This window comes from Notamacropus eugenii, chromosome 4 (assembly GCF_028372415.1).
Source record: "Notamacropus eugenii isolate mMacEug1 chromosome 4, mMacEug1.pri_v2, whole genome shotgun sequence".
NCBI classification, from domain to species: Eukaryota; Metazoa; Chordata; class Mammalia; order Diprotodontia; family Macropodidae; genus Notamacropus; species Notamacropus eugenii.
This window is the reverse complement of record NC_092875.1, coordinates 408,046,791-408,065,457: the sequence shown is the minus strand read 5'-3', so window position 1 is coordinate 408,065,457 and position 18,667 is coordinate 408,046,791. Positions and strand designations below refer to the sequence as shown.

At 41.6% G+C, this 18,667-nt stretch overlaps 1 long non-coding RNA gene across 1 annotated transcript; it reads left to right on the top strand.

Annotated features, from left to right (window-relative positions):
- Positions 1–665: 665 nt before the first annotated feature.
- Positions 666–17,351, top strand: LOC140501744 (uncharacterized). Its single transcript, XR_011966339.1, has 2 exons — positions 666–14,037; positions 14,513–17,351. It is a non-coding gene; the product is annotated as an uncharacterized lncRNA (long non-coding RNA).
- Positions 17,352–18,667: the final 1,316 nt, after the last annotated feature.

Genomic DNA, 18,667 nt, shown 5'->3' with positions numbered 1-18,667 from the left:
TCAGTGACTGAAGGCTCACTGTGGTTCCTGAGCCTTTCCTTTTCTCTTGAAACAGTTTCCTTTCATCATGCTACTATACATAGCCTCAACAGATGTCCTGAGATGCAGAAGTCCTGGTTTCCCTGACAAGCAGGTTCTTCCCCTTTCAGAGCAGTCATATTACCCTTCACAGGTCTGTAGGTTAGAACCGAAGGATCCCTGTGATAAAAATGCCAAGACTGGGTCTACAGAAAACAAAGGAAGTCTAATGAATAAGTCACTTACTCAGAAGAGATCCGAATTGGCCATGATACTGCATTGAGCTGTTGGCTCAACTGAGGGATGGGAACCTAGTCAGTCTCTTGTTTGCTCTCCTTCCTTGAAGATAGTTTCTACTCACATAGCCCCCTAACTCAGGCGAACCTCATTTATCCTCAATGAACCCTGCCCTATGGTCATCCCTACCCCCCAGTTGTCAGTAGGACACCAGGGGTAGAAGGCTGTTGGGTTGGGTTGCCATCTCCTCCCCCACTCCATTGCCTCTGTCTGGAAGGTGCCTTGCAGGGTTGCAGCCAAGATCCAGAGCATGAGTGGTGCGGAGGAGGATATATTCACCCCATCTACTATTGCAACCTGCTTCCTGATGGGGAGGGCAGGCAGAGGGGCTTCTTGGGGGTGGGGGGCTTGTTTTTTTCTGTGTCCCATCTTTCTATTATCCGTGGCTAAAGCGTAAAAACAGAATCTTTTGGACTATTTGAACCCAGAGAGCAGAAGTAGAAATAGTACAGGCAGAAGTTGTGAAGAGACAAACTTAAGCTTGATGTCAGAAGGGAAAAAGTAAAACAACAAAAAACCACTTTCTTATAATTAGGATTCTCCAAGATTGGAATTGACTGCCACAGGAAATAGTCACTTCCTTGTCACCGGAGTGTCTTGGTGGAGGGAGAAGGGCCACTTGCTGAAGATGGTGTTTGGGGGATTTCTCTTCAGGCATGAATTGGAGCATATAGGGCAGAGGACCAAGGTCCCTTCCAGCTGGAGATTCTGTGATTCTGTGATCCTTGTAAACATAGCTACACTCATCCTGATCAAGCCACCTTGTGACAGAGGACAAAACCATACTGCGCCCTATTTCTGCTTTCTTTTTCCAAGCTGAGGTCCTCTCCAGTGAGTCTTCACAAGGGCATCTTCTGCCTAATTTACTTACAATTCCCACAGTTCTCAGGTATCTGTTGTGAATGAGGCCCCTCCTCCTCCTTTAAATAACTGCCCTTTTGGTTTTCAAATGCGAAAGGCCATTGCTGGGGAGAAGGGGATCCTGCTGCTCTCAGACCTAACCTTTGGTTCCATGTGCCACTCTTGGCAACACCAGAGAAGTGAGGTAACTGGGTACCAGTTGGGCAAGGGTCTATCTACAATAAATTCAAGAACTAGTAACACAGGAGGTCACCTGGAATTGTGTGCTCCTTGGTGCCCCATACTCACACTGTCATCCCCCATCCCAACACTCCTTTCTAGGCATACTATTTAGTGTCAGGTTGTTCATACCAGAAGTAGGATTCGAATCCAGGTCCTGTGACTTTAAACATAGTGTTCTTTCTAGTATCATCTAGAGGAGGGAGGATAGTCAACTTACTGGAGAGAATGTGCATTGAAACCCAGGTCTGCTGATTCTAGAATCACACTTTCTCTTTACCCTAAAAGGGGAAAATTTTACAAAGCAACTTCTCAAGTGTGTGTGTAAATAGGGAGAAGCAATGTCTTCTTTTCCAGCATCCACTGCCTGGCTTGAGTTTGTTTGTTTGTTTGGTTTTTAGCAGCCAAGTTGACAGGTGTAGTCACTGGCCGTTTGCTCCATCACTAGCTTCCCCACAGCCAGGGTCCAGGGCAGTCCTCAATAATTCACTGCCTGAGAAGTTTGGATGTCCATCTCCTCTCTCGTTCTAACTAGATGAAGAAGGTTTAGCTTTGTGTGATCTAAAGGAGACAGCAGGGTGATAAATGCCAAAGTGACTCTACTACTAGGAGATATAGGATCTTTGACCTTCAGGGTCTTTAAAGTGAGTACTTGATTTGCTGGAGTTTATGAAGAGACTCCATAGGCCTGAGGGCTAATAATACACTTCATAATTTTGTTAAATACCTAAAACTATCATTATTTGTAAAATGTTGTTCAGTCGTGCCTGATTTTTTTCATGATCCCACTTGGGGTTTTCTTGGCAAAGATACAGGAGTGGTTTACCATTTCTTTCTCCAGCTCATTTTACAGATGAGAAAACTAAGGCAAACAGGTTTAAGTGACTTGCCTAAGGTGACATAGCTAGGAAGCATCCAGGGCCACATTTGAACTCACAAAGATAAGTCTTCCCTACTCCAGGCCTAGCACCCTATCCACTTTGCTACCTAGCTGCCCATTTGTAAAGTATTGCTTAGCAATTGTTCCAGCCTAAAATTTTTGCTAATATATGCACATGATTGCATATGTAAAATCCATAGAATATAAGCAGCAGCAACAATTATGATTGTTGGGTTGGTGTGGTTGGAAGATACACAAGCTTCCCTGAGGACCTTAAAGGACAAACTGCTGAAACAGCTGGACCTGACAACAGCCCCATGACTTAAGTAGGGGGTGACAGACCTGGAGCTGGCTCCCTCCTTTTGCCACAGAGCGGAGGAAAGGAGGTGAGGCCAATTACCCTTTCCTGATTCCTGATTGGTCTCCCATAATAGGAGGGGCCCCAGAAGGCCAGTCTTCTCAATATTCCTCCTCAGTAGTTAAAAACCATCCTTGAACACACTCTCATCCTTAAAAGCCAGAAATATCAAATTTTTCAGGCAACTAATTAAAAAATAATTTATTAGGCATTTGCTATATTCCGGGCACTGTGGAAAATGGATGTAAAGAAAGGCAAAAAACAGTCTTTGCCTTCAAGGAGTGTACAATCTAACAGGGAAGCCAGCATGTAAATAATCATCTATGGACAAGATATTTTATACTCCTGAAAAATACCTTCAGATTAGGGCGTGGCACAGTCCTGGTATATAGTAGGTTCTTCATAGATATTGACTGATTAATTGGAAATAGGAATACTTTTTTTTACAGAGTAAAAGGCTATTTAGGGGAAGATTTGCCAAAGAGCTGCCACATACCTGGAAACAGTTCTTACTTTGCAACCTCTTGCAAATCCCAGTTCCACGTTGTTGTCATTGTGCTGCATGTTTTATGATCCAGTCAAATCCAGTCATTTTACATTACTGCTTTTAAACCTTAACTTTAAGCCATCTGTAGCAGAGTGAATTCGCCAACAACAAATTCTTCCTGTTTCTTAATTTAGTCTTTCACTTCACTTTCTTTTCAGAGCTTAGGCAAAGAGATCTAAAACAGGAAAGGGACCCGAGTCTGGTCTATCTCTCTCATTGATTCCTCTATGAGCCTATTTCATTACTTGTTACATTTCTAACTCTTAAATAGACTTTCTCATAGAATGTGACCCCTGGGTGTACTGTACTGGGTTTTGTACTTCTTTTCCTTAAGAGCATTTTTGGATGTAGTCAACGAACTTCCAGGAAAAATATCTTATTGTTCAAATGCCATCTTGAAATGAAGACATTGAGCATTTTCTAATTTTTTTTATTATCCTTGTAGTTGATTTTAGAATGGTGTTGGGTCTGGAAGCATCCCTAGCAAATACGGAGGGAAAACAGGCCAGATCAAATTTTAAGGGACAATTTAAATATAAGAAAAACTTGTTTCTTTCATTGTCATCCTCTTGTGATGTGTGGGGTATAGAGGCGAACCTGGGTTCTAAAAGGCCACACCAGTGAAGTGCAAGCTCTGGCAGAAACTAATCAATCTATAAAGGCTTCCGGTATGTTCCCTGTGATGGACAGCATATCTGGATTAGTCAGCTAGCCCAAACCAAGCTGAGGGGTTTGTTATTAAGACAAGGTGGCCACGGGGTTATGATTTTTTTTAAGCCACAGCAACTCTCATAAATCATGTATGCTAAAGTTATAGATTGATTGTGATTTGCCCTAATGGAAGGAATTCCTACATGGACCAAATTGCACATTGTCTAAGTATTCAAATAAGAAATCTTGTTAAAATAGGCCTCATGGGCACTCTCTGAAGCTTGGGATCACTGATCTACTCCTTACTTTCTGGAATTCTCCACCTCATCAACAACTTTCTCATTGTAGAAGTGACTGCCTTCCATCCTTCCCTTTGATGAATTCCTGACCTGGACCACCCTTTCATGAGCTTCCCAGGGCCCTTTCTCAGCTGCACTCCTCACTTTCTGGACCTTTCCACTTCATCAGTAGCCTTTCCCTTATGCAGGTATCTTCCTCACCTTTTCCCCTCTTTTCAGTTCCCATTTATGTGTGAGCTTCTCCATTAGAATGTTACCTCCTAGTTTGTCCTCCATTTTTGCTAAGGGTTTTGTATGTTATTCTAGAGACAATGAAATGTGTCTGAAAGGTGTTTTAGAAATATAAATTTGACAGCTCTGTGGGGGTTGATTGGAGATGAGGGCTTAGGGAAGGGACAAGCAATTAGCAGGTTGTTATTCTTGGTGCTTCGTTTTTGAAAAGGATCAATGACTTGGTAGTGAGTTGAACTTAAGTGAGGCAGAATTGCACCAAGTCATGAACCTTACTGTCTTGTCCAGAGTCATTAAAGTCCAAGACAAGGCTGACTATGGCTCGGATGCAGTGGATGACCTTGGTGGCTTCGATATTTGACCAAACTCTAAGTGTTCCACAGCACTTGCTTCCGTCACCTTCATGGTCATTGGAACAAATTGTTCTCATCTGCCCATTCTGCCAGGGAAAGTCCTCACATGCTTGGGGTAGACTAACTACCCCTAACTCACCGATTGGTTTGAGACCACGCCATTGCTGTAAACCAGGTTTAGCCCATCTGTTAAGATGGTTTTCTCAGGGTGTCACCACTGAGCATGCTACAGCTTCTTGGAGTCTCAGGTGAGAGTTGAGTGACAGGTGGACACCATGCAGCCTTGGCAAATCCTCACACCAGACATGCTGGTCATCCCTTAACTGTTATTTGTATCTATAATGCTGGAATATAGTAAGTATCATCTATCAATCTATTATCTATCAATTTAATTATCTATTTACCTATCAACCTAGTATATTTCAATCAAACAGTGTCTCTGTCTCTTTCACATACACACATGTGTGCATGTACACACACACATGTCCCCCCCCACACTATTAGAAGGAACTTCAGAGGTCATCTAGTCCAACCCTAAGGAAATAAAGTTCCAGGAAAATTAAGTGATTTGCAAAAGGTTATACAGTAGTAAATGATACAGGCAGGATTTGAACCCAGGGATTCTGACTCTAAAATCAACACTTTCTCACTTGATCCATATTTACCCCTAAAAGGGGAAACTTTTATGAAGGGCAGCAGCTTCTGAAGTTTGTGTCTACATGAGGCTAAGCAATCTCCTCTTCTCCAATATCTTCTACCAGGTTTTGTCTTGGAAACTGAGGTCTTTTTTTTTTTTTTTAAGCAGGTTGACAGGAGTAGTCTGGCTACCTGAGTCACTACCCATTTGCCCTTTCACTGACTTCTTTATAGCAGGCATCCAGGATGGTCCTCAGGGATGGAGTCATCCTCAATTAACATTCATAAAGGATATTTTTCTGTCTTCAGGTACTTCCCATAGATGAGGCCGTGTTTGTTTGTCCAAGTTTAAGCATCTAGAAATGCACATTTTGGTTTTTCCTTATTCTATATTTTGGCGAATCACGTAATTCCCTACTCTCCCCACCCCAAACAAAACAAAACAAAAAACTTGCAATGGAAACTCTTCCCTGTATTTGTGTTTGGTCTTGGGTTTTTTTTGGTCAAGCAAAAAAAAAATAAGGACAACCCAGGCTGGTGGAATAAGGACAAACCCAAGGTTTTGATGTTGGAGAGATGCTGAAATCTGATTCTTCTTTGCTCTGTAACCTTGTGATTCACAAAGGTGATGAAGGAAAAAAATATAAAAGTGCTCCTTTATTGAAAGGCAGGCATTTCAATTTGTCCTAATTTAGAATATTAAACTACAGTCTAGCTTTCCCACTCTTGCTATATCCCTCCCTCCTCCTACCCTTTTCTATGTGTATCTCTGTGTCTGTCTTTCTTCCTCCCTACTCCCACCGTTCTCATCATCGTTTTCTGAAATTCAAACTCTTTTGACAGACATTTAAATAATTAAAAATAAATTATTCCCTCTTTTATGCTTTATGTTTGATAATTCTTTAGTGCATTATGTTATTGAAAATGAAATCACTTTTGGGGATGTTTGTGGTTTGGCTGACTGGGTGGGAAGCTACTTTCTGGCCTTCAGGAGTGCTTTTCTTTCCATTTAAAGAACATTTACTGGATTTGGTACTTGAAGGGAAAAAAGGCCAAAAGTAGAAAGGAGGGAAAGATTAATTTCTTCGCTGAGCCTTCAAGACGATTTTTCTCCTCCTGCTTTTATGGGATTTGAGAATGGTGAGAATAGGGTAGAAAAATCTTTCCAAGAGAATCTATTATTTTATTGCACATTTCAAGAGAGTTTATGGAGAGGCAGCTGTGATATGGGGGAGAACCTAAGAATTGGGAGACTTTGCTCTACGTCTTGTGAGCTAGGTAATGGACAAATCAGTCTCTCTGAACCTCAGTTTCCCAATCTGTCATACTACCTATTCCACAAGTCTGTTATGAAGAAAGCATTTTGCAAACTTTAAAGCACTATCTGTGATTTTGTTAATTTGGGGAACTCCCTTCACCAGAGTGGATCCCACCAACCTGTTAGTAGCTAAGTCCTAGGGACTATCTGTGACTCAACAGAGATTAAATGGTTTGCCCAGGGTCACATAAGTAGTATCAGAGGTGAAACATGGCCTGAACAGATCAGATGTACTGGAAAACACTTTAAATTGCTGGATAGTTGCTGATCTGCATTGGTGAAGGGAGTTTCCTCACCAGGAATTCTCCTACACAAATGAAGTCACAGGTCTGGACCCCTCCTCCACAAATGATTAAGAATATTCTATCTCTAACTATGCTGGAGGCGGCGTGTGTAATGGCCAGAGCACTAAACTCTGAGTCAGGAAGACCTGGATTCAAATCTTCCCAAACATACTAGTTGCATGATTTTGGGAAAGTCATTAGCCACCCCGTGCCTCAGTTTCCTCATCTGCAAATGAGGGTATTAGTGGCTTCTAAATGCTGTAAGTTTAAGGTCAAAATAATCTTGGTTTTTGTTGTTGCTGTGCCAAGTTGATCTTCTGGGGTCCAATTTTCTTCCTTTTTATTTTTAAATTTTGTATTTAAAATTTTTTTTATTGATTTTAAACAAATACAAAATGAGAAAAAAAAGAAAATTTCCATGTACACAGCAGAATATAAAGAGAGAATTCAATATAAAACCATGAATTTCTGTTTCAGACTGTTTTCTTAAAAAAAAAAAACCACTTCATAATAAATACTACATATTGTTTTCAAAGCTACGCAGCATTTCTGTGCTTCCATTTAAGTTTCCTTTTGTTCTCCACTGTGTACTTTTTATTTTTTTCTCCCTTTCTCCCCACTCCACCCTAGAGAAAGTTATGATTAAACACGAATATATATGTATATTATATATATGTATACACACACATATATAATGTATGTATACTTCCATACACACATAAGCATATATGTAAGATTATACTACACATATTTCTATTTGTCCATCCTTTCTCTAGAAATGTATTTTTAAGAGGAGATGTGATGTAGTATGGAAGGAGTCTTTTTTCTTCCTTTTTAAAAGAAACCAAATTAGCCCATTACCAGATGTCATTATGGAAGTGAAACAGTCATGAGCAGAGTGTGGTGTTGGCCAGACTGCACAGCTTCCCTTGATAGGTCTGCAGGACTGAGCCTCAGTTCTGACTAATGCTGTCATCTATCTGCTATGAGAAGAATATAAACAGAAACCTAATTATTCTTTCTGCTTATTCCATCCTCCGTAATTCATATTGAGCACTCCCACCAGGGCACATCATCATCTTCTGGGCACCATGGGCTGGTGATATGGAACAATTATCCCCAAATTCCAGCCCTCTGAGAGCTGTAGTCCCAGCCCAAAATAATTCAGTCAGCTCTTCCAAAACTCTTGGTTGCCTGCCATCTGCATCTACGTTCCAAGATACAGATGTCTTGCCAGCTCCCTAAAGTTGGCTCCTGGCTCATGTCTGGTACTTGGGTTTTTGTCTTTGCCACACAAGGACTGCAATCTTCTTCATGCAGAATGTGTTACTTGGCTCTTAGAGATCAGAACGGAAATATCCTTCCCTTAACAGAAATCTTAGCCCCAGGACCAGTCTACAACTTGTTTTCACTAGACCTCCTATGGAATTAGATCGACTGCTATGTTCTCCAGGGGTCTAGGATAGAGAAGGGTATTACCAGTCTGAGGACTTCACACCATTTGGTAGGGAAAGTATAAAAAATACAAGCCTGAAAAATAATCCTATGGCACACTGACTCACAGCAATGATCACCAAGCAGAAGGTGCTCCAATCTGGTTTATGTGAGCTAAGAATCTGCTAAATCACACAACCATTTGGGCCTCTAGTATCCAAGGCCAGATTATTAATTAAGTGAGTTGGCTAGGGGTATCAGGAGCCCCCTGTCATCCTCAGGGTCCCCTCCAGGTTAGCTGGAACTTAAGCAATTAACCTCCATCCCTCCACTCTCAAGAAGAGAATTTAGACGGCCATTAGGGTGTTTGCTTTGGGAGATAGTGTAGAATACAAGAAATAGGATAGAACATGGAGTCTCAGGTCCTGAGTTTGAATTCTGGCTCTGCTATTTACTGCATGTGTGGTCTTTGACAAGTAACTTAACCTCTCTGGGCCTCACTTCCTCATCTGTAAAATGAAGAATTTGGACTAGATAACCTCTAAAGTTAAAATTAAATACTTCAATTATAAGAAATTGGGAATCTTTTGCACAAACAAAATGAATGCAGCTAGTATAAGAAGAAAAGTAGTCAAGTGATAAAAGGGTGCTCCTCTCCTATTTGGAACATGCACTTACATTCTGTAATGGGTTTTGGTCTGCATCAGATTGGTCTAATAGTCAATGAGTAGGGAACTAATACAAATATATAGGTCTCAAAGCCCTCCCCCAAGGAATAAGCAGTCAAAGGACATGAACACACAGTTCTCAAACGAAAAGTTGCAGGTGAACATTGCGTGATGACCAACTTTGATAGACTTAGCTCCTCTCAGCATTGCAATGATCTTAGACAATTCCAAAAGACTCATGAGGGAAAATGCTATCCACATCCAGAGAAAGAACTATGGATCCTGAATGCAGAACAAAGCAGATTATTTGCTCTTTGTTTCCTTTCTCATGATTTTTCCTTTTTTGTTTTGATTCTTCTTTTCAATGTGACTAATGTGGAAATATCTTTAATGTGATTGAACATGTATGGCCTGTATCAGATTGCATGCCATCTTGGGGAAGGGGGAGGAAAAGGAGAGGGGAAAATGTAGAAGTCAAAATTTTGTAAAAGGGATTGTTGAAAACGAAAAATAAATAAATAAATTTTTAAAAATGTGCCAGTTATTTATAACCATAGGGAAGATTGCTCCAAACCACCAAAACCATAGAAATACAAATCAGAACAACCCTGAGGTTTTACCTCACACCTAGAAAACTGGTAAAGATGACAGAAGATGGGAATAGGCAGTGCTGGAGGAATTGTGGAAAGACAGGCTCATTAACATACACACTTGGTAGAGGAAAACAATTTGGAATCTTGCTAAGAAAGTGATTCAAATGTTCCTACCCTCTTACCTAGTGATCTGGCTACTAGGTTTGTAGCTTTAAGGAGGTCAAAGATAAAAAGAAAGGCATTGTATGTACCAAAATATTAATAGCCTCACCTTTTATAGTGGCAAAGACCTGGAAACAAAAGAGATAACTCATCCAATAGGATGAGGCTAAACAAATTGTGGCACATGAATTTAGTGGAATGTTATTGTGCTGTAAAGAAAGGATGAATACGTACTGATGAAAAGACAATTCAACAGAACCAGAAAAACAAAAACAGGCCCTGACTGATGGGAGTTCCATCCTCGGAACACATGCAATGTTCTCTCCCTGCTTGCCAGTACACATGGAAAAAGGCTGGGGAGGCTGCTTCTGGAAAGGCATTGTGAAATGTAATAGAAGGGCGCTCCTCTCCTATTTGGAACATGCACTTACATTCTGTAATGGGTTTTGGTCTGCTGACCACTTTATGAAAAGATACTCCTTTGATTGATTGCTGAGCCAGAATTGGGGGTGGCTTCAAAAGGCACTAACTGGCCAAATCCAGCAACATCATCCTCTTTCTTTCTTGGATGAATTAAAGGCCATAAGACCCTGGATGGAGAGAGCCCAGATCAGACCCAGGAAAATGGTCCTTTGTTCTTTAACTCTTTGAATGTGTTCTTTTCTGCCTTAAGTAAAGGAGTGTTGGAGATGACCATAGTCTTTTGAGTTTTGAAAGGCTAGAAAATAGAGTAAAAGAATTCAAGGGACTAGAGTCCCTGCTGGCCTTTGCCAAATCCATTCAGAAAGAAGTGAAATATCTAGCGTCCTGTTTGACCCAACAGAGAACAAAAGGTGGCCGAGAAGGAGTGATAGCAATACATCCGTTGGCTGTGCTGAATCCAGAACTGAAGTTGTGTGGTGGAATGCTATGTAGATGCTGTTTTGACTTTGAACCTGGCCTTCCTAGGGGTTTAAGGAGCAAGGTTTGCCCCTAGATACTAGGGACCAGTTCTTTGAAACTGTTGTTCTTGTTACATTTTGGAAGTAAATATCCCTTTTTAACAGTTAATTGATGTTAATTGGTTAAAAGAAATCCATCACTGATTGGGAGAACAAACCAGAATGGGGGCTCAAGCTGATAGCATTAGAGAAGAGATACCTTCAGGGAGACCCCTAGAATCTTGAGGAAGACATGTAGTTTTGCTTTTGGGACCCGACTCATATGTGAGTGGAAGCTACAACAATGCACATGGAAAGAACTACAATAAAACAATTGAAACTGAATGTTGTAAAATTAATAATTATTTTTATTGTGATTATGTAGTTGTTTTCAGTCATGTCCAATGCTTTGTAATTCCTTTTGGAGTTTTTTTTGGCAAAGAAACTGGAGTGGTTTGCCATTTCCTTCTCCAATTCATTTTATAGATGAGGAAACTGATGCAAACAGGATTAAGTGACTTGTCCAGGGTCACACAGCTAGTAAGTGTCTGAGGCCAGATTCAAGCTCAAGACAAGGAGTCTTCCTGACTCCATGTACAGTCCTCTAATCCACTGTGCCAACTCACTGCCCCGATACTAATAACAGCTAACATTTATATAGCTCTGAATATCTTTCAGGCACGGTGCTAAGCAATTTACAATTATTATCTCATCTGATCTTCACAATAACCCTGGGAGGTAAGTGCTGTAATTATCCTCATTTTACAGATGAGGAAACTGAGACAAAGAACTTGCTCAGAATCACGCAGCTAATAAATATTTGAGACTAGATTTGAACTCAGATCTTCTTGACTTCAGGCCCAGTATTATATAAATTAAAAGAATAAAGCTTGCTCCAAAGAAAAACTATGATAATGTACTTCTCTTCCTCCTTTGCAGAGGTTGGGGACTATGGATGTGGAAAACTGCACACAGTTTTGGACATGCTTGACATGTTGGTTAATTTCACTGAATTTTCTCCATCCCTTTTTACTCTTTGTTATGAGGGATCCTCTCCCTGAGGGAAGGAAATTTTGGGAAATGTAGGGGGCTGCAAAAACAAATGTTACAAATCAGAATTTTAAAAAAGAAGAAGAAATCTGCTACTGTGATGAAATACTGATTAAGCATTGATTACCAATCCTGACGTGCATTGTATTTAGAATTGAGGGGCCTGAGGAACCATCTAGTCTAGCCCCATCCCCCATCCCTATCCCCCATTTTACTGAGGCCTGGAGAGTCTGTGACTTACCCATGATTAAACAGATAGTAAGTGACAGAGCCAGGATATGAACGTACTCCCTCTGACTCCAAGTCCAGCTTGGTTTTTCAGAGGGAATACCAGAAGCTCCTCCCCAGGGGAAGGAAGAAAATGGTGTAGAAGTGTCTCCCATGAGACTGCAGCTAATTGTCTAAGGACCAAGGAGGACACTCCATGGACTAATTCAATAAATTCTTGGTGTCTAGGAACCTCAGGAAGCCTCACTGGGCCACTCTCTGCACCCCAGGAGCCTCACTGGGCTTCTATGAGCAAGCCCAGGGCTGGGCTTCGTGCTCCCTTCTACCAAATCTTTAGAGCCCCCACATTCCCTCCACCTCATCTCTCCATTTAGCTAGGAGGTCAGCAATGGCTCAAAGCTGTCCCTTCTCTGTAGCCCTCCCTCTAAAAATGACACTCTACCCTTCCTAGTCTATCACATTTCCCTCCTACTCTCTTTCTCTGTCTCTCTGTCTCTTAGTGTTTGTCTGTCTCTCTATGTTTCTGTTTGTCTCCCTGTCTCTGTCTGTGTTTGTCTGTCTCTGTCTCTTTCTCTTTATCTCTCTCTTTGTCTCTCTGTCTCTCTCTCTGTCTCTATGCCTCTCTGTCTTTCTGCATCTCTCTCTCTCTCTCTGTCTCTGTCTGCCTCTTTCTCTTTATCCCTCTATCTCTCTCACTCTCTCTCCAAGGGATCAAAGGGCTCTTGAGCACAAATACGCAAGGGGCTGGTAGGTTTATATTTTAGGGAGGATCATATTATTGAGCACTTACAAATGAAGGGGTTATAATAACCAGCAAAATGAAGACTTTCTGTTGACTGAGGGGTCTTAGGAGTGGGCCTTGATCCCATGTGCAAAGGTAGGAGGGTGTTAGACTTTCTTGCTTGATTAACTCCTTGCTTCTTTCTCCCAGGTTTTGGAATCTGCCCCTCCTGAAGCTTGTGGTCCCCTTAATCGCTCATGTCTATTTCTCTGCTTCCATCTCCCCTCAAATTCATTTTCTTTTCTCCCCAAGTAAGAGCAACACTTACACGGGAGTATGGACAGCGGGGTTCCAAGCAGAAAGGCTTTAGAACTGTCAGAGATTACAGAGGTAACCTAGAACAGCTCCCTTCATTTTTATAGAGGAGAAAACAGAGGTTCAGACAAGTAGAATGATTTGCCCAAGGCCTCACAGTTAATGTCATAGCTGATATTTGAATTCAGATCCTCTGACTCTTGGGGTCAGTTAGCTGGGTCATCCCTAGAGTCAGGAAGAAATGAGTTCAAATTTGACCTCAGAAACTTACTAACTGTGTGACCCTGGGCAGGTCACTTAATCCCTGTTTGCCTCAGTTCCTTCTCTGTAAAATGGAGACACACTGGTGAAAGAAATGGCTAACCACTCTAGTATCTTTGCCAAGAAAACTCTACGTTTCAGACACAACTGAACAACAACAACCTCTGACTCATGGTCCATTGCTTTTTCTACTCCATCAGACATAAAACAAATACATGAACTTCAGATTAGGAACCCCTGCTTTAGCATTAAGTGGATAGGACAGGTATAATTATCCTTATTTCCCAAAGAGAAAACTGAAGCCAACAGAGGTTAAAAGACTTGACTAAGGTCATGTGTAAAGTAGGTGGGAGAGCTAAGATCAAACTCAGGTTTCTTGCCTCTTGACTCAGTGCCCTTTGCGTTATACCACACTGCCTCCTTCAGTCATCTCCCAGACACCAAAATTAGGCACCTCAATCATTTTCTTCCTCCACCCCTGCTGAGCTGTGTGATCTTGACTAACTCACATAACCTCTCCTTCATCTATGAGATGAAAAGGGTGGACTACTTTAAAAGCCTCAGAGGTGACATGTTGTTGAATTGTGTCTGATTCTTTGCGATCCCATTTGGATGACAGGAGTCTCCAGCAAGAGGCTCATTTTGGGCCATTTCTCCGTTGCTGAGGGTTATTCATCATCTTCCAAGCCAACGTCTGAAAAGAGTGATCTCAGAAGACAGCCAGGAGCCCCAGGTAAATTCCCAGCTTGTGTGATACTGAGAGGCTCCCCACACATTTGGTCGAGGTCCAGGGCTGGGAGAAGAAGCACAATGTAGAAGATAAAGCCCTAGATTTGGCATCTGTATGGGATTTCAGGAGTCCAAAAGTGCTAAATCTGGAGCCCTGATTTTGGGCTCCTGGGTTTAAATTTTGGCTTTGCCATTTACTCCCTGTGTGACCTTGAACAAGTCACTCAAACCCCTTGAGACCCTCATCTTGTCTTCTAAAAAGCATGGTTTTAGACCAGATGACCTCTCACCTCCCTTCCTGCTCTGCACTTAGTCCTTGTGTGACTTTGGAAGGCTTCCTCTTCCTCATTTGTGCCAGAGGTCTTCTAATGCTAGAGGCAGTTGATTTTTTAGACATCATATAATACAATTGCGGAACTTCACACACAAAAATAATAATCGTGATGGCCATCACAATAATACATATTATTTTTTTACAGGTGTAGAAACTGAGGACCAGAGACATCAAGTAAGGATTTGCCAGCAGGCACAGAGCAGAATCGGGTCTATCATGGGGTCTTTGGACCTTCTGTTCAGTGCTTGCTCTACTCCATATGTGGACATTGTTTTCCCTGCTGATTTCTCAGGTGAACCTATAAGAAGCTGAGGGATGATGGTCACATTAACCTTTGTGGTTGCTGTTTTCAGTCATATCTGACTCTTCCTGACCCACTGGGGGTTTTCTTGGGAAAGATACTGGAGTGGTTTACCATTTCCTTCTCCAGCTCATTTTACACAGGAGGAAACTGAAGCAAACAGAGTTAAGTGACTTATCCAGGGTCACACAGCTAATTAGTGTCTGAGGCTGGATTTGAACTCAGAAAGATGAGTCTTCCTGATTTCAGGCCCAGAGTTCTACCCACTGTGCCATCTAGCTACTTGCAATCTTTACTTTACCTTCTGAATTGTTTAACTGTAGCTGAGCTTCAGCCTGAACTAAAAACTCCCATTTGTAGAGTACTTTACAAAGTGCTTTCCTCAAGTCAACAAGCATTTACTATGAGTCAATAGCTCTGCAGACACAAAAAAAGACAAAAACATGATTCCTGTCCTCCATACATTCTGCAGCATACATTCTGATGGGACACAGCATGCACATAATTGTTCTTTGGCCTTTGTTTTTGGAGAGGGCCAGTGACATCATGGGGGTAATGCCTTGACTTTCAAATGAATTGGATTTAAGTAAGGCAGAATTGCATAAAGTCAAGAGCCTCACTCTCTTTTCCAGAGTCATCAAAGTCCAATGGCAAGACAAAAGTCAGGATGATTGGTGATGCCCCAGGATGCAGTGGATGACCTTGGCATCTTCCATGCCTGGCCAGGCTCTAAGTGTTCCACAGCATCGGTTTCAGCTGCCTTCAAAGGGGAATGTCTACCTCAGGCATATGAAGACTTTCCCTGGCAGAATTTATGGATGAGAGCATGTGAGGTACATATAAGGAGCAGATGAAATACTAGAGGAAGGAATGAAACAAGCAGCTAGGGATATTTTTGCCTCCTATAGAAAGTAGGATTTGAGCTGAATCTTGAAGGAAGCCAAGGAAGGTGGAAATGAAAAGGCAGAGCATTCCAGCAGTGGAATACAACCTAGAATACAAAGGCATAAAGACATCAGATGAAGGATCCTATTTGAGGAATGGTACATGGGTCAATGTATTTGTATTGTAGAATGTGTGGAGGGGAGTCATGTGTAAGAAGACTGGAGTGGTAGGAAGGAGGCAGATTATGATGAACTTTAAAAATGATAATTAAAAGAGTTGATGTTTGACTTTGGAATAGGAGGGATCATTAAGCAGATCTAGGCTTTAGAAAAATCACCTTGGCAGTGAAGTGGAGGGTGGGTAGGAGTGAGGAGAGACTTGACACAGAAAAACCAATCAGAAATCTATTGTAAGAGTCTTTGCAAGAGGTGATGAAGGCCTGAAGTAGGATGATGGTTTTATGAATGGAGCAAACAGAACATGTTGTGAAGGTAGAAACAAGGAGGTCTGGCAATGGATTGAATAGTGGAGTGAATGAGAGTGAGGAGACAAGGATGATACTGAGGTTGCAGGATTGGATGACTGGGATGATGGTAGTGCCCTTAACAAATAATAGGAAACTTTGGGAGAGAGGAGAATTTGGGGAAGAAACATAATGAGCTCTATTTTGGTCATGTTGAGTTTAAGATGACTATGGGATATCCATCTTCAGATGTCCAACAGGCAAATAGGTAGTGATGTGTAGCTCGAGAGATTCTAGGTATGGATATAAAGACCTGAGAATCATCTACATGGAGATAAAAGATAAGTGAATCCATGGCAGTTAATGAGATTACCCAAACTGTATAGTTCACAGGACTTCTTAAACTTTTTCCATTCATGACCTCTATTAGCACTTCTTAAACTGTGGGTCATGATGGGGTCAAGACCTACAGTTTAAGAAGCGCTGAACTAGAGCCAAAGGGGATGAGAGGCCAAGACAGAGCTGTAGGGGAAGTGCACAGTGTGTGGCATGATACAGACAAAGAACTATCAAAAGAGACTGAGACATGGATAGACAGAGGGAAAACAGAGTCAGCAATGTCATAAAACCCTAGAGAGTTGAGAATATCCAAGAGGAGAAGGTAATAACGCAGAAGGCTGAGGAATGGGCAAAGATGAGTATTGAAAAACTGCCATTAGATTCAGCAGTTGAGAGCTTATGGTAAATTTGGAGAGGGTAGTTTCAATTAAATGATGAAAACAGACACCCAAATCCTGAGGAGCATAAGGGGAAAACAGAGGCACTGAATATCAATGGGTTTCTCAAGGAGTATAGTGATGGAAGGGAGGCTACAGGATGATTGTGGGGATGGTAGGATAAAATGAGGACTTTTTAAGGATGAAGGAAACATGAGCATGTTTATAGCCATCAGAATGTGAGCTTCTTGAGAGAAGAACCATATTTTTGTCCTTCTTGTCTTCCAGTGCTTATTATAGTGAGAACTTCATAAATGCTTGTTGACTGACTGGCTGACTAATAGTGGAGACAATTTGCTACATGAATAAGGAGGGGAGAGGCTCAAGGGTGAATGTGGAGGGGTTGGCCTAGGCAAGGACAGTTCAAGTATTACTAGTGCTTCAAGTGGGCAAACTTTATTCCTGCATTAACTTTAAAGGTTGGTAAGTCACCTGGTGTGACTGAGAGCAGTCAATGAAATGACAAAGCCAGGAACAAACAATTTTCTCATGAATGACATTGCAAGGTGAACACAGCAATGGTGGATGTTTGCTGAAATAAAGTCATTTACTTCCCAGGTATCTGCCTTTCACTGAATTTCATTGAATATTCAAAATATCACAGGTAGACCACATGTGAGGAAGGCTCTGACTATGACAGGATCTCCTCTTCTCACCCAGGGAAGTGCTGGCATCCTGAGGGCCACCCCTCCCCCAACAGGCCTAGGACAATGCTATGTTTGAAAACGTTTTGGCTAACCATTCACCACCTTTCTGAGGCAGCGAGCCAGGAATCCATCCAAACTAGACTTGGAAGCTGGCGCCAGGCCACAATGATGTCACTGTGGGGCCATTAATAGAAGCTGACAGCCTTTAGAGAAATGCTCTTAACTACCACCGACAATCTGACTCCTAAAATTGTTTGTCTGGAGGCAAAAGTCATGTCAACTAAATTTCTAAAGGTTTCATTCTCCTTATTGGTTGCTAATTTCAGAATCCATGTCCTTTCCCCCTTTTCTGTTCTCTTTACGTACCCTCATATTCTTCGTTCTGAGGACTTTTGAAGTTAATGTTTAATAGAAATACTAGTTTTAATTATCTGAGTTATAACACATGCATTCTATGGGGAATAAGAGTTAGAAGAAAGCTTCCAATTCCATTCTTCCAGCTCCAGAACCACCTGGTCCAATCTCCCACTTAATGCGGGAATCTCTTTACTGTATCCCTAGTAAGTAGTCAACTAGTCTCTCCTTGAATATTTCTAATAACAGAGAATTCACTATTTCATCAGGTGGATAATTCCAATCTGCTGGTTCCTTGTCATATGAATTGCTACCCCAGAATGCCTCTAGTAGCCTTGAAGAGAGGGGCTACTATTGCTTTTGAGTTGTATGAACAGTGCTTAGCAGAGTGCTTGGTGCATAGTAAATGCCTAATAATTATCTGCTAATTTATTGATTAATTAAGTCTTTGAGTGTAGAACTTTAACTTTGAATTTCATCTTGTTGATTTGAGCCCATGGTTACGATTTGTCAAGATCACTTTGGATTTGGATTCTGTCATCTATCATTTAAGGTCAGCTTGTATCTAAAGTAATGAAACTCGGATGATCCTAACCCACTCTTTTCCAAAACTTCTCCATTTCTCTTGAGGCCACCATCCTCCTTCCAGTCATCCAGGTTCATAGCCACGGTACCATCCTTAACTCCTCCATCTCACTGGGTGAGTGATGGCTTACATACATGAAATCCAGACCCTGGATGGTACTTTCTATCTCCACACCAACCTCTCTGCTATCTGCCCCCTCTTCTTCTCCCACACAGCCATCACCCTAGCTTAGGCCTTTAGAACCTCTCTCTTGGACTACTTCGCTAGCATCCACCTCATATTTCTCCT